Below are 14,159 nucleotides of genomic sequence, written 5' to 3'. Positions count from 1 at the left end.
GCCGTCGTATCTCTGAGTCCAGCCAGTCGTATCTATCCAGGGCCAGCCTTTGGGGTGTGCAAGCTGTGCGGCCGCACAGGGCGCCATGGGCAACAGGGGCGCCGTGCGGCCATCACAACTTGCAGAATGTAAGTCGCAGTCAGTTACTCACATGATCACATGGTACCCGATGGTACCAATGTACCAGGCGGCACTTTCAGGGGGCGGCAAATTGCACAATGTCTTGGGGTGATGGGTGAAGATGGGGGGGGCGCCACAGGATTAACTCGCACAGGGCGCCTGAACACCTAAGACCGGCCCTGCATAGTGACTGATTCAGAGAATCAGTTACACATAGATATCCCTAAGATCTGCCAGGTGTAAGTGTCGTACACCGTCGGATCTTAGGTTGCAATTTCAGGCTGGCCGCTAGGTGGCGCTTCCGTATGTTTTACGCGAGGAATATGCAAATTAGGATTTACGCCGATTCAGAAACGAACAACCGCCCGGCGCTTTTTATTTACGTCGTTTGCGTTCGGCTTTTCCGGCGTATAGTTACCTCTGCTATATGAGGCGTAGCTAATGTTAAGTATGGCCGTCGTTCCCGCGCCGAGTTTTGAAATTTTACGTTGTTCGCGTAAGTCGTTCGCAAATACGGCTGAACGTAATTTACGTTCACGTCGAAACCAATGACGTCCTTGCGACGTCATTTAGAGCAATGCACACTGGGATATTTTACGGACGGCGCATGCGCCGTTCAAACAAAACGTCAAATACGCAGGGTCAAGACAAATTTAGATAAAACACGCCCCCTACATTCCCATTTGAATTACGCGGCCTTACGCCGTAACACATACGTTACGCCGCCGTAACTAAGGGCGCAAGTTCTTTCTGAATAAAGATCTCGTGCCCAAAGTTAGAGCGGCGTAACGTATCGGAGATACGTTACGCCGGCAGGACAGATACGCTTAGGTATCTGAATCCGGACCTTCTGTGTGCAGCAGCCACGCCAGCACCCCTAATACTAGGCCCATCTAATTTATTCTAGATCCAGCTATGTTATAGGATTGTCTCAGCTGCCCAGGACTCCCCTCCTCATTAGCTGAGAAAGTAGCGCAGTGCCAATGGCTCCCTGGCCAATCTTCCTAAGACTCCCTGGCCAATGGGGTCTCAGGACCTGCTTCCTGATTGGCCGGGAGGAGAATCAGGAAGACAATAATGAAAACTAATTTGCTATTGTCACACAACTGGATGGGCTCAGGGCGCAGAGCACCTTTAAGAGCCATAGCAGGCACGCGTGCCCGCTGCATGGCGGAGGCAGGATGCCGGCCACCCGCGATCGCAGGAAAGAGAGCGAGAACAGGCATCTGTCAATGTTAACAGACATTGGAATGCATGCGTCCGGCGCCCTGCATGTAGATTAGGGGCTGGGTGCATGGATTAGGGGGGCGGCGCCCCCTGAGCCCCTTATGAACGGGCCGCCACTGTAATCCATCATGGCCAAAAAAAGACCAAACAATTCCGGAAGAGAGTTAAAGCAAAGATTGTTATAGAACCTCCATTCCGGAACGCCTCCTGCGATTCATTAAGCACTAACACCTAAACAATGCTCTTTGTTAAGGCCACATTGAGAACTTTCACCAGATTTAATCCTAGTTTCTCTATTACAATGAAGCTCATAGAACAAAAAGATTTTTAATTCCTTACAGGTCATTTTATATATTTTTCTTTTAAGTTTTTGTATTTTAAACAATAAAGACAACTTGCGTGATTATCTTAGTTTTAAGTTCTTCGTTTTTCCTTCCATCTCACTTTGGCATTCAGAAGATCCTGAATACATCTCGAATCATCTAAACAAATCCATCCCACTTTCATGTTCCCTAACCAAATTATTTGCTTTCTACTGATGACAAAAGACAAGCACTTTGTCATTGTTTGCCGCTGAGCATTGATGGATCTACTGTTGAATGGGTATTGGGTTTTAGTTAAACACGACAGAGCAAAAGATTTATAGGCAATGGTCACAGGAGTTGTCTGAATGGCCCAAGAACGGTTGGGTGGTCAAATGTGTAAGCGGTATTCTCCACTGGTAAATAACCAGTCAGCATTTCACCTTCATTACACAGCTCTGAAAAGCAGAGTATTGGGAGGTCTATAATGACTTTCTATGTAAATAACAAGCAGTGTGGATCTGTCCTCTGTCAGGGATACAACTCTAATGAGGATAAATTGTATTCTAATCAAGGTATGTCATTACTTTTTAATTTGCTGCTTTCAAAGGGGGGGGGGCTCTCTACTCTCTACTGAGAAATGGCATAGCATATTCATGTGCATAGCACTGCCTATAATACGTTTCTTGTTTTAATATGTTTTCCCCTTAAACAATATAAAAAAATTAAAATCTTGTTATAATTATTATTATTATTACACTTCCTTTTTTTATATAGAACTTTGGCGGGGGATTGAAGGAGTGCAACTGGATTTCATAGGTAACCTTCAAACTTGTCCTCTTGTTTCTTCACTTCTAGGGCTGATAAAATTAGGAGAATCTTATGCCCCCGAGGTTATAACTCTTCTGGGGGGAAGATGTGGTATTTGATGTTTAGTACAACAATCAGTAATTAAACAAATATATAATAAAACATAATAATAATGGGTAATCCTATATATATATATATATATATATATATATATATATATATATATATATATATATATATATATATATATATATATATATATGTATATATATATATATATATGTATATATATGTATGTATATATATATATATATATATATATATATATATATATATATATACATACATACAGTCAGGGCCGGATTGGCTCTCCCTGCCGCCCCAAGGCCAGGTTCCCCCTCCCCAAATCAATGGAGAATGGCAACCAGATGGCAGGGGCCACACGGTTAGTTCAAATATTTTTTTTATTTTATTTTTTTTACTTTTTTATCACTTTTTTTATTTTTATTTATTTGTAGCTTGTCGCTTACTTTTTTTTATTTTTGTATAATTTTCTTATTATTTTTCTTATTCTTTACTTTTTAATAACTTTTTTATTTTATTAATTTAATTATTATTTCTTATTAATTATTTATTTTTTTATCAAGTTTTTTCACTTTTTTGCTATCATACAGGAGAAAACAATTCCCTGTGTGATAGCAATTGGAGGTGACAGGTTCTCTTTATTGACCCTGTCACCTCCAAAACAGGAGTCCTAGCACTGTGCTAGAACTCCTGTCACAGCTGAGATGGGAAGAGCACAGCTCTCCCCTCTCACTGTGTACATCGGCAGAGGGAACAGGAGACAGACTCGGTGGCCGGGGGGGGGGGGGTGGAGTTCTGAAGACAGAGCCAGCAGAGAGAGGTATGTGGGGTGGGGGGGAGGGGAGTACGGACGGGAGCACACATTTTACAAGTGATTTCGGCGACATCGCTGCAATCGCTTGTTAACGAGCGAGCGGATTCCCCCATAACTTACCGCCCTTAACTGTATGTTACGGGCGTCGGAGGAATCCATGCCACTGCCGCTCCTTGGCGCCCTGCCGCCCCAAGGCCTGGCCTCAGTGGCCTTGTGGGAAATCCGGGCCTGCATACAGTAGCAATAAAAAGTATGTGAACCCTTTTGGAACGATATGGATTTCTGCACAAATTGGTCATTAAATGTGATCTGATCTTCATTTAAGTCACAACAATTGACAATCACATTCTGCTTAAACTAATAACACACAAAGAATAAAATGTTACCATGTTTTTATTGAACACACCATGTAAACATTCACAGTGCAGGTGGAAAAAGTATGTGAGCCCTTGGATTTAATAACTGGTTGAACCTCCATTGGCAGCAATAACTTCAACCAAATGTTTCCTGTAGTTGCAGATCAGACGTGCACAACGGTCAGGAGTAATTCTTGACCATTCTTCTTTACAGAACTGTTTCAGTTCAGCCAGGGGCGGACTGACCATTCGGGCCCTCGGGCACTGCCCGAGGGCCCCATGTCACTAGGGGGCCCCATCAGGGTTTCCATGCCCAGTAAAACCAGGGACAGTATGTCAAAATCTGTGTTTTTTTACATCTGTCCCTGAAATGTCCCTTATCGACATCCTTGTGTTCCAAAAATCCCAAGAATATAGCTGCCCTGCCTCTCCAGTACCTTTTCAGTGTGTGTATGTATACTGTGTATGCATACTGTATGTGTGTGTGTGTATACTGTGTGGCCCCATAATCTCCTATTGCCTGAGGGTCCCATTAACTCCTATTGCCCGGGGGTCCCATAATCTCCTATTGCCCAGGGGCCCCATGAGTTGTCAGTCCGCCCCTGAGTTCAGCAATATTCTTGGGATGTCTGGTGTGAATCGCTTTCTTGAGGTCATGCCACAGCATCTCAATCGGGTTGAGATCAGGACTCTGATTGGGCCACTCCAGAAGGCGTATTTTCTTCTGTTTAAGCCATTTTGTTGTTGATTTACTTTTATGATTTGGGTCGTTGTCCTGTTGCAACACCCATCTTCTGTTGAACTTCAGATGGTGGACAGGTTTCGATGTTGAGGTTTTGATGTTGGTGTGCTGTGCCTCTTTTTCTCCACACATAGGGCCAGATTCATAAACAGTTTGCGCTGCGCAAACTGTTGGCGCTATATAAATCCTGTATAATAATAATAATAATAATAAAGAATTACGCTGGCGTATCTATAGATACGCAGCGTAAGTGTCCAGATGCGCCGTCCTATCTATGCGTGCTATTCTCAAAACTAGATACGCCTGAATTCTGGCTTAATACGACCAACGTAAGTCTCCTACTCCGTTGTATCTTGGGTGCATATTTATGCTGGCCGCTAGGGACGCTTATGTTGATTTACGCGTCGAATATGTAAATGAGCAAGATACACCGATTCACGAACGTACGTACGCCGTCTCAGTAAGCTACACCGTTTACGTAAGGCGTACATCCGGCGTAAAGATAAAACACCTCTATAGGTGATGCAATCCATGCTAAGGTATGGACGTCGGAACAGCCGTCGGATTTTACGTCGTTTGCGTAAGTCGTACATGAATGGGGCTGGGCGTAGGTTACGTTCCCGTCGAAAGCATTGAGCCGACGTATCTTAGGGAGTATTTGCGACGTGATTCTGAGCATGCGCTCGCATGCGCCGTTCGAACGGCCATTAATTTACATGGGGTCACGGTTAATTATAATACAACACGCCCACTACCTTTCTAATTTGAATTAGGCGGGCTTACGCCGGCCCATTTACGTAACGCCGGCGTAAATATGGGAGCAAGGTCTTTGTGAATACTCAGCTTGCCGCTCAATGTTACGCCGGTGTAGCGCATATGAGATGCGCTTTGCCGGCACAAAAATACACCGCTGTCTATGAATCTGGCCCATAGTGTTGTGTGTTCCTTCCAAACAACTCAACTTTGGTTTCATCTGTCCACAGAATATTTTGCCAGTACTGCTGTGGAACATCCAGGTGCTCTTGTGCAAACTGTGAACAGCAGTGTTTGGACAGCAGTGGCCTCCTCTGTGGTATCCTCCCATGAAATCCATTTTTGTTTAGTGTTTTACGTATTGTAGATTCGCTAACAGGGATGTTAGCATATGCCAGAGACTTTTGTAAGTCTTTAACTGACACTCTAGGATTCTTCTTCACCTCATTGAGCAGTCTGCGCTGTGCTCTTGCAGTCATCTTTACAGGACGGCCACTCCTAGAGAGAGTAGCAGCAGTGCTGAACGTTCTCCATTTATAGACAATTTGTCTTACCATGGACTGATGAACAGCAAGGCTTTTGGAGATACTTTTATAACCAGCTTTATGCAAGTCAACAATTCTTAATCATAGGTCTTCTGTGAGCTCTTTTGTGCAAGGCATCATTCACATCAGGCAATGCTTCTTGTGAAAAGCAAACCCAGAACTGGTGGGTGTTTTTTATAGGGCAGGGCAGCTGTAACCAACACCTCCAATCTCATCTCATTGATTGGACTTAAGTTGGCTGACACCTCACTCCAATTAGCTCTTGGAGATGTCATTAGTCTAGGGGTTCACATACTTTTTCCACCTGCACTGTGAATGTTTACATGGTGTGTTCAATAAAAACATGGTAACATTTAATTCTTTGTGTGTTATTAGTTTAAGCAGACTGTGATTGTCTATTGGTGTGACTTAGATGAAGATCAGATCAAACAAACTGAAAAAATAAATAAAAAAACATCAATTGCAGCCAATGTGCCCATCAAACGCAGATACTGTGCCCTCAAACGCAGCCACTGTGCCTATTAAATGCAGCCACTGTGCCTATTAAACGCAGCCACTGTGCCATCAATTTCTGCCACTGTGCCCATCAAAGTGCAGCCACTGTGCCCATCGACGCAGTGCCGTATCGCAAAAAAATGGCCCTGACTCCAACAGGCAGGGCTGACACCACTGGTTGGGAATTCCGAGCAGAAAGTTCACTGTGATGTCATATCAAACAGAGTGCAGTTGCAGAACAGTTATTTTCTGTACTTTTTTTCTGTAGCATTTCTAAAGGAATAAAACAGAAAAATTTGCATTTATAGCAGAGTTGTACTGTACATGTTTTTTTTTTTTTAACGTTTGCTCAGAGTTTAATACTTTAACATATCCTGTTAAAGATGTTATGTAAAGATATGGAAAACTATGTCTTCCCCGTGGCAAATTGGTGACCAAATATTATACCTGAAAGTCACAAGGGCAGGATATACAGACAGACGGAGAATCTCATTCTCACTGTCATTTTCACATTATGAGAACACTTGTAAATTCCACACTTTATAAATTTGCAGGCAACGATTCTCACCTGTAAAGTAAAGAAATTGTATGACGTGCTGTGAATACCGCAGCAATGTATTATCACCACCCTTTCACCACTGGACCAAAGCATAGCTCACACCGCTGGTCACCCCCGATGGACGAGTTATATTGTTTTTATGTCAAATAAAAAATTCACTAAGATCTTCTTGTTCAAAGATTTTTATTAAAAGAAAAGTCTCGTTTTTTCCCCCCCTATAAAAATAACAAACATTTTATACTTACCTTCTCTGTTGCAGTGGATTTGCACAGAGCAGCCCAGATCCTTTTTTCTGGTCCCCCTTCGCTACTCCTGGCCCCTCCCTCCTGTTGAGTGCCCCCACAGCAAGCATCTTGATATGGGGGCACCCAAGCCATTCCATTCAGACACAGAGCTGCGGTTTGGCCACGCCCCCTCTGTCTCCTGATTGGCCGACTTTGACAGCAATGGCGCCACTGCTGTGTCTCAGCCAATCAGGAGGAGTGTCCCGGTTGGCCGAGACACTTGTGGACATCGCTGGACAGAGATAAGGGATAAGGGTTTCCGGTAAGTATTAGGGGGGCTGCTGCACACAGAAGGCTTTTTTATCTTAAAGTGGAGTTCCACCCTAAAGTGGAACTTCCACTCATCGGATTCCTCCTGCCCTCCGGTGCCACAATTGTCACCTTTCGGGGAGAGGAGGGACAGGATACGTGTCAAAGGTATCCTTCCCCACTTCCGGGAGTCTGCCCGCGGCCCTGACGTCACAGCGGGGCCCCCTCCTCCTCCTCTCCTGGCCGCCGGGCTAATGGAAGAGAGCATGCGCCATAGGGTTCCCGGCGTGAAGCCGAAAGGCTACACTGCCGGTTCCCTTACCCGCAATGGCGACGGCAGCACCCGACAGTTGATGGGAAACATCAGCTGTGAGTGCTGACATCAAGGGACACCAGGACAGGTAAGTCTCCATTTATTAAAAGCCATCAGCTACAGTATATGTAGCTGCTGGCTTTTATTTGATTTGTTTGCCCAGAACACCCCTTTAATGCAGAGAATGCATTAAGATAAAAAAACTTCTGACTTTACAACCCCTTTAACCACTTAAAGGGGTTGTAAACCTACGTGTTTTTTCCCCTTAATGCATCCTATGCATTAAGGGGAAAAAACACCTTGCAGTGTCTGCCCCCCCCCCCTTTTTACTTACCTGAGCCCTGAATTTCTGTGGGCGCGTCCCCGCCGTCCTTCTCTCTTTGGAGTCCCAGCTTTGATTGGATAGACTGATAGCAGCGCAGTCATTGACTCCCGATGCTGTCAATCAAATACAATGACACGGGTGCCTATGGACGCCGAGTGTATGACACAGGAACGCACCCTCAAGGTAACCCCCCTCGGAGAGAGCTTCCCAGAGGGGGTTATCTAATGCAGGGAGGAGCCGCGAGAGCTGCCATAGGACCCCATTACAGGAGGATCGGGGCCACTCTGTGCAAAACGAAGTGCACGACGATGCCTGCCGGCAACCCGCGATTGCTTCTGACAGAGACAGGATGGGGATCTGTCAATGTAAGATCTCCGTACTGTCAGGGAGGGTGAGACAGATCTGCTGTTCCTAAAGATTAGGAGCAGCGATCGATTTCCTCCTCGGGGCAGTCCTATCCCCTCCACAGTTAGAACACACATGAGGGAACACATTTAACCCTTTGATCGCCCCCTAGTGTTAACCCCTTACCTGTCAGTGACATTTACACAGTAATCAGTGGCTATTTATAGCACTGATCGCTGTATTCGATCTGTTTGCCGCAATGTTGCAGACCCGCTAAAAATCGCAGACCACCACCATTACTATTAAAAAAATAATAATAAATATGCCATAAATCTATCACCTATTTTATAACTTTTGCGCAAACCAATCAATATACGCTTATTTTTTAGGGGGATATTTATTATAGTAAAAAATATTGCTTTTTTTCAAAAACATCACTCTTTTTTTGTATATAGTGAAAAAATAAATAAATGCAGAGGTGATCAAATACCACAAAAAGAAAGCTCTATTTGTGGGAAAAACGCCTCTGAACAGCTCCAATCGGCTCCGGCGCCCCCCGCACCTCTGGCCAAATGCGGTACTGCACACTTCTGTGGCTTGAATCCTGATCGTTTTGTGAGACAACACTCGCAAACCCAGTCAGGATTTAAAAGAAATAATGCTTGTATTGCGAAACGTTCCTTAACCGCGTTACTCGAGGTTTCACTGTACTCTGGAGCTCCTGCTGGGTTTTGCTTCTAATAATTGTGGAGGATTCCATTTGTGGATGGAGATTTTATGGCTACACAACTTATCACATTGCTATAATCTTTTTATATGGACTATAAACTTAAAGGGGTTATAAAGGTTTTTTTTTTATTTTCTAAATAGGTTCCTTTAAGCTAAAAAAGAGCCAACTCACATATGATAGCATGTAGTTGCCATCATCCCATAGTACTACAAATGAATCGAAAATACCTCATAGAGTGGGATTGTATAGGCAACGAATAATAAAAATTTCAAAAATATATATGAAAAAATAACAATTTATTACAAAAATAGATACAACATATACAAAAATATCTCGAGCATTATAAGAATATACATAATACAAAACAAAACATGGATGATGCGAATACTGTCCGGCATACGGTACCATCACCCTAAGGGAGGTAAAGATGTAGCTGAAAAGCCGACGCGTTTCGAATGCTACGCATTCTTCATCATGGCATAAAACAAGTATTGCATCTAGGGTAAAGCAAAAAATATTAAATACATTCACATTAAATCATTGTATTCTCTCCATTGAAGTGCAAAAGCACATACACATCCTCCTCATCAAGTAAGGAAAAGGCATAAATAACAATGAAGAGGACTCACCTATTGCTTAAAAGGCTCCACGCCCAGGAGTGTGGGGCAGAGGGCCCCCGGATATTTAGGGACGCCGATGTCTCCTATGGCAGGTTGCACCATATAAAATAAATCCCCATTTGAATATCACTCATAGAGTGGATAGAACCAATTGGTTCAATTTGGGTGGTGTTTTTGCAGTCCTATATAAAGGAGATATATCAAAAGCTTGTGTCAAAAATAACCCAGCGTTTGAGCATCAATTAAATGGTTGGGAATTATATTCCAAACCTTTCATGGAAAACTCACCACCGGTAGTTTGAAGTCTTTGTATCCAAAAAAGGGGAGCCGGGTGCAGGTAAATCCTGACAAGATTTGGTTTGCCCAGACAGATTCCCCTTGGAGAGGAAAGACAGCTCCTTGTTCTCCTGCATGTGGAGAGGGAATGACACCACCCAACCCTCTTGGCCCTCCTTAAGTACCTACCTTAACTATATTCAGGTGCTGTAGTCCTCCCCCTCATCACCCATCGATTGAGGCTTGTTATTTTTAAGAAGCCATGTGTGGCTCCTTGTTATTTTCAAGCAGACCGCCGCTATTGCAAGGCGCATTGTAGCGCCGTCATTGAGTGTATACAAATCCGCGTCATTTCCGGGACCGGAAGTATCGCCGCGGCCATTTTGGTAATGGGACTCGATTGACAATCGATTCCCCGTTGTGAACTGCCATTCGATTGTCACTCGAATGCCACTCCAATGGGAATCAACCGCCAATTGACTCACCGTCGTAAATTGCCATTCGATTGCCATTCGATTCGTCCCCGTAGCCATTTTATTGGTTGGTTAAATCAGGGATGTCTGAAAACCTCTCAGCCGGATCCGGAAATTCCCCGGCGGCCATTTTAAAAAAGGGCATAGACCTGAACTGGACGTCTGGTGTATATCTTAATAGAAAGTAGCAACCTGATTGAAAAGGTGCAACCATAAGGGGTGATAGTAGGAGGATAGAAACGTTAAAAAAAAAAAAAACAGTTTGAAACAGTCATCACAGGGGCAAAATCAAGCCCGGGTTTGTGTACGTTATGGTAAGGCACTATTCTCCTGTAGTTCTTGAATGAACCACTGGGAGACCTTTGGGAGAAAAAAGCCACAGCTGCCTTCTATATCTACCCAAGGGGATATGACTATCCCCCTTAAGGTAAATTTTATGACATTTGGGTACAATGCCCAAAGTCTCCCCTGGCAGCTGATGAGTCAAACAAATTGGGGAAAAATGGAAAACAACCTGCAGGGTAGCCACGGAGACATCGATGTCCCATCGACCGGGGTGGTTGGCCCGTGTCGCACACCTCCGAACTGTAGAACCAAGAGAGCAAATTTAGGTTAAATGAAAAATACAAATATCAATATCCAAATTATGACAAAGAATCCCTTCAAATCAGTCCGCATAAATACGGTGGAAGGGAAACGTCGAGTCAAACAACATATCAATTATAATTACAAAAAAATGCATACAATAATAAGAATAAGCGAAAAACAAAAAACCCTCCATATTTCTAAGTGTCATATACGTGCTGGGCCCCAACCTGAAAATGTCTACTACGTTCACAGTGAAGGGGAAAGGGGGAAGGTTTGGAAATTTATGGGAAGAGTCGACCAGGGATTCAAAAATGGGGACGAAATTCTTCATTCCCGATTAAGATCCTAGTCTGTTTTACCAGAAGAAAAACCCTCCAAAAAAGGCCTAAAACTCTCACTTTCGTTGAGGCCGGGAGGTGTAGTAGCCTTTAAATATCTAATCCAACGCATTTCGCGCTGCAATAGGGTTTTGTTCCAATCACCCCCCCGTAGGGGAATGTGAATACGGTCCAACACAGTGAAATTAAGGTCAGGCATATGATAGCCATGATGCTTAGCTATGTGTCGACCCAATGGGAGATAGAGATTACAGATGCGCATAGAGTGCATATGTTTCTCTATTCGCTTGTGAAGTTCTTGTTTGGTTTTACCCACATAGAAAGAACCACACTGACACTGCATGAGGTATACCACTCCCCGTGTTTTGCAATTCGCAAAATGTTTCAGGGAGAAGGTATCCCCATTTGGCAGTGTCAGTGTGGTTCTCCTCCCTATAACGGGGCATTGGGCACATGTCCCGCAGGGGTAGGTGCCAAATATTTTGCAAGGATCCTTTTTGTTTGTACCCTTGTACTCACTTTTGACCAAAAGTGTACCCAAGGAAGGTGCTTTCTTAAAAGTTATTTGTGGCTGGTTTGTAATTAGATTTTTTAGAATAGGGTCTTCTGTCAGGATAGGCCAGAACTTGGAGATCGTCTTTCGGATTTTTTGATGTTCATTGGAGAAATTTATGATAACCCTAGTGTTGGATTCTTCCTTCTTACTGGTAGTCTTGGGTTTGAAAATGAGAGATCGTCTATTCTTATCTCTCACTCTGTTGAAAGCCTTCTTTAGGCTGGTTTTTGTGTAGCCTCTTATCAAGAGGCGTTCAGTTAACAGGTCGCTTTCCCTTTGAAAGTCAAAATCCGTGGAACAATTCCTCCTAAGCCGAAGGAACTGACTATATGGAATAGATTTCTTCAACACTTCCGGATGAAAACTCTCCGCATGAAGCAGAGTGTTTCCCGCCGTTTCCTTTCTGAATAAGGATGTGCCAAGTGCACCATCCAATTCTTTAAAGATACGTATATCCAAAAAGCTGACCTCCTTGTCGTTGTATGACATGGTAAAGAAAAGATTGAAGCTGTTGATGTTCATCAGCCTCAACATCTCTTGAAGTTCGTTCTCCAGACCGTCCCAAACAATAAAAATGTCGTCTATGTAGCGCTGCCAAACAAGGATGTTGGCAGCGCACATAGACGCATTTTCACCCAACAAAAATTCCCGCTCCCACTCCCCCAGGTACAGGTTTGCATATGAGGGTGCGCAGCACGTCCCCATAGCAACACCCTGTACCTGGAGGTAGTGGGAGCCTTGGAAAAGAAAAGTGTTGTGCTGGAGGATGAAATCCAGCATAGTCAAAATAAAATGATTGAACTTCCAATCTGTGGTTGGTCTTTGTTTGAGTACCCGCTCGATGGCTTCTAAGCCCAGTTGGTGCGGAATACTATTGTAAAGTGATTCAACATCTATAGTTACTAGGATAGCGTCTGGAGGTATAGTTAAATCCTCCAGCATCTGAAGAAGATGGATTGTATCCCTAGTATAGGATGGTAGATCAAGTACATGGGGTCGGAGGTATTGGTCAATTACTTGGCTAACACCTTCCGAAATTGATCCATTTCCAGATATAATTGGACGTCCCGGCGGGTCCTGCAAATTTTTGTGCACCTTTGGTAGAGAATACATGGTCGGTTGTCGTGGGTGCTGTGTTCTAATAAAGTTCCAGACATCTTGAATGATGCTACCATTGTTGTAAAAACTATCAACAAGCTCATAAAATTCTCCATTGAACCTGTCCACAGTTGCTGCTGTGATTTTCCTATAGCATTGTTTATTGTTTAATATTTTTAGGCACATTTTCTCGTAGTCTATGTTGTTCATCAGAACTACATTGCCGCCTTTATCTGATGCTTTGATGATCAGATTTGGGCTATTTTTTAGGGTTTTAAGTGCATGTTGTTGCTCAGTGGTCAGATTTCTATGGTTCGTGTCCTTTTTTAAGGTTTCTAATTCTTTGGAAACTTGTTTCACAAATAAAGAAATGGCTGGATTCAAACTCAGGACAGGAAATTTGTTAGATTTCCTTTTGAATTTCCTGATTCTGAAAAAATTGCCTTCATCAATTTCCTCATCAGCTTCCTCATTTAGATCTTCTTCCCATGCGTCACCAAGTGAGGCATTCTCCTGTAAGAGGAGATTTAAGTCTCTTAATGCTCTGAAGTCAGCCGCTTTGAGGTTTGGGGCCACTTCCTCTTCTTGTTTTTTGTGTTTATAGTAGAGACCTTTATAAAAGAGTCTCCGTGCAAATAGATTGATATCTTTGATCGTCTCAAATGAATCAGTGTTATTGGTGGGGCAGAAGGAGAGTCCCAAACATAAGACTTCCTGCTCTACTGTTGTTAAAGTATGTGAGGACAGGTTTATGATATTATTATATTCTCCTCTGGCGGTATCTCCACCGCCAGATCCATGGTCATCTGTGTTTGAAAGAGTGGGGGCGTTGAGGACACCCCCTTCTTCTCCAAAAAATTATCTAGGGGGGTGCGTGAAGTCTTTGAAATTGCCCCCGTATCTTTACGGGAGAAAAGTTTACCTCTATTTGAAGGAGACCCCCTGGAGTTTCCACCCGAGGCTCTCCTTGTCAGGCTAGCTCCCCTTTCATTTTGTGAAAAGGACACCTGGGAATCCGTGATGGGTTTTTTGCTAGTTTGTTGGACTTCTCCTTCTGTCCCATGTTTAGAGAAGGGGCCCTTTCTCTTGGCCGATGTCCGACTGGTATGTGAGGAGGCTGATGAGGAAGAATTAGAAGGCACATCAGACAGATATTT

Source organism: Rana temporaria, chromosome 3 (assembly GCF_905171775.1).
Source record: "Rana temporaria chromosome 3, aRanTem1.1, whole genome shotgun sequence".
Taxonomy (NCBI): domain Eukaryota; kingdom Metazoa; phylum Chordata; class Amphibia; order Anura; family Ranidae; genus Rana; species Rana temporaria.
This window is presented reverse-complemented; position numbering follows the sequence as displayed.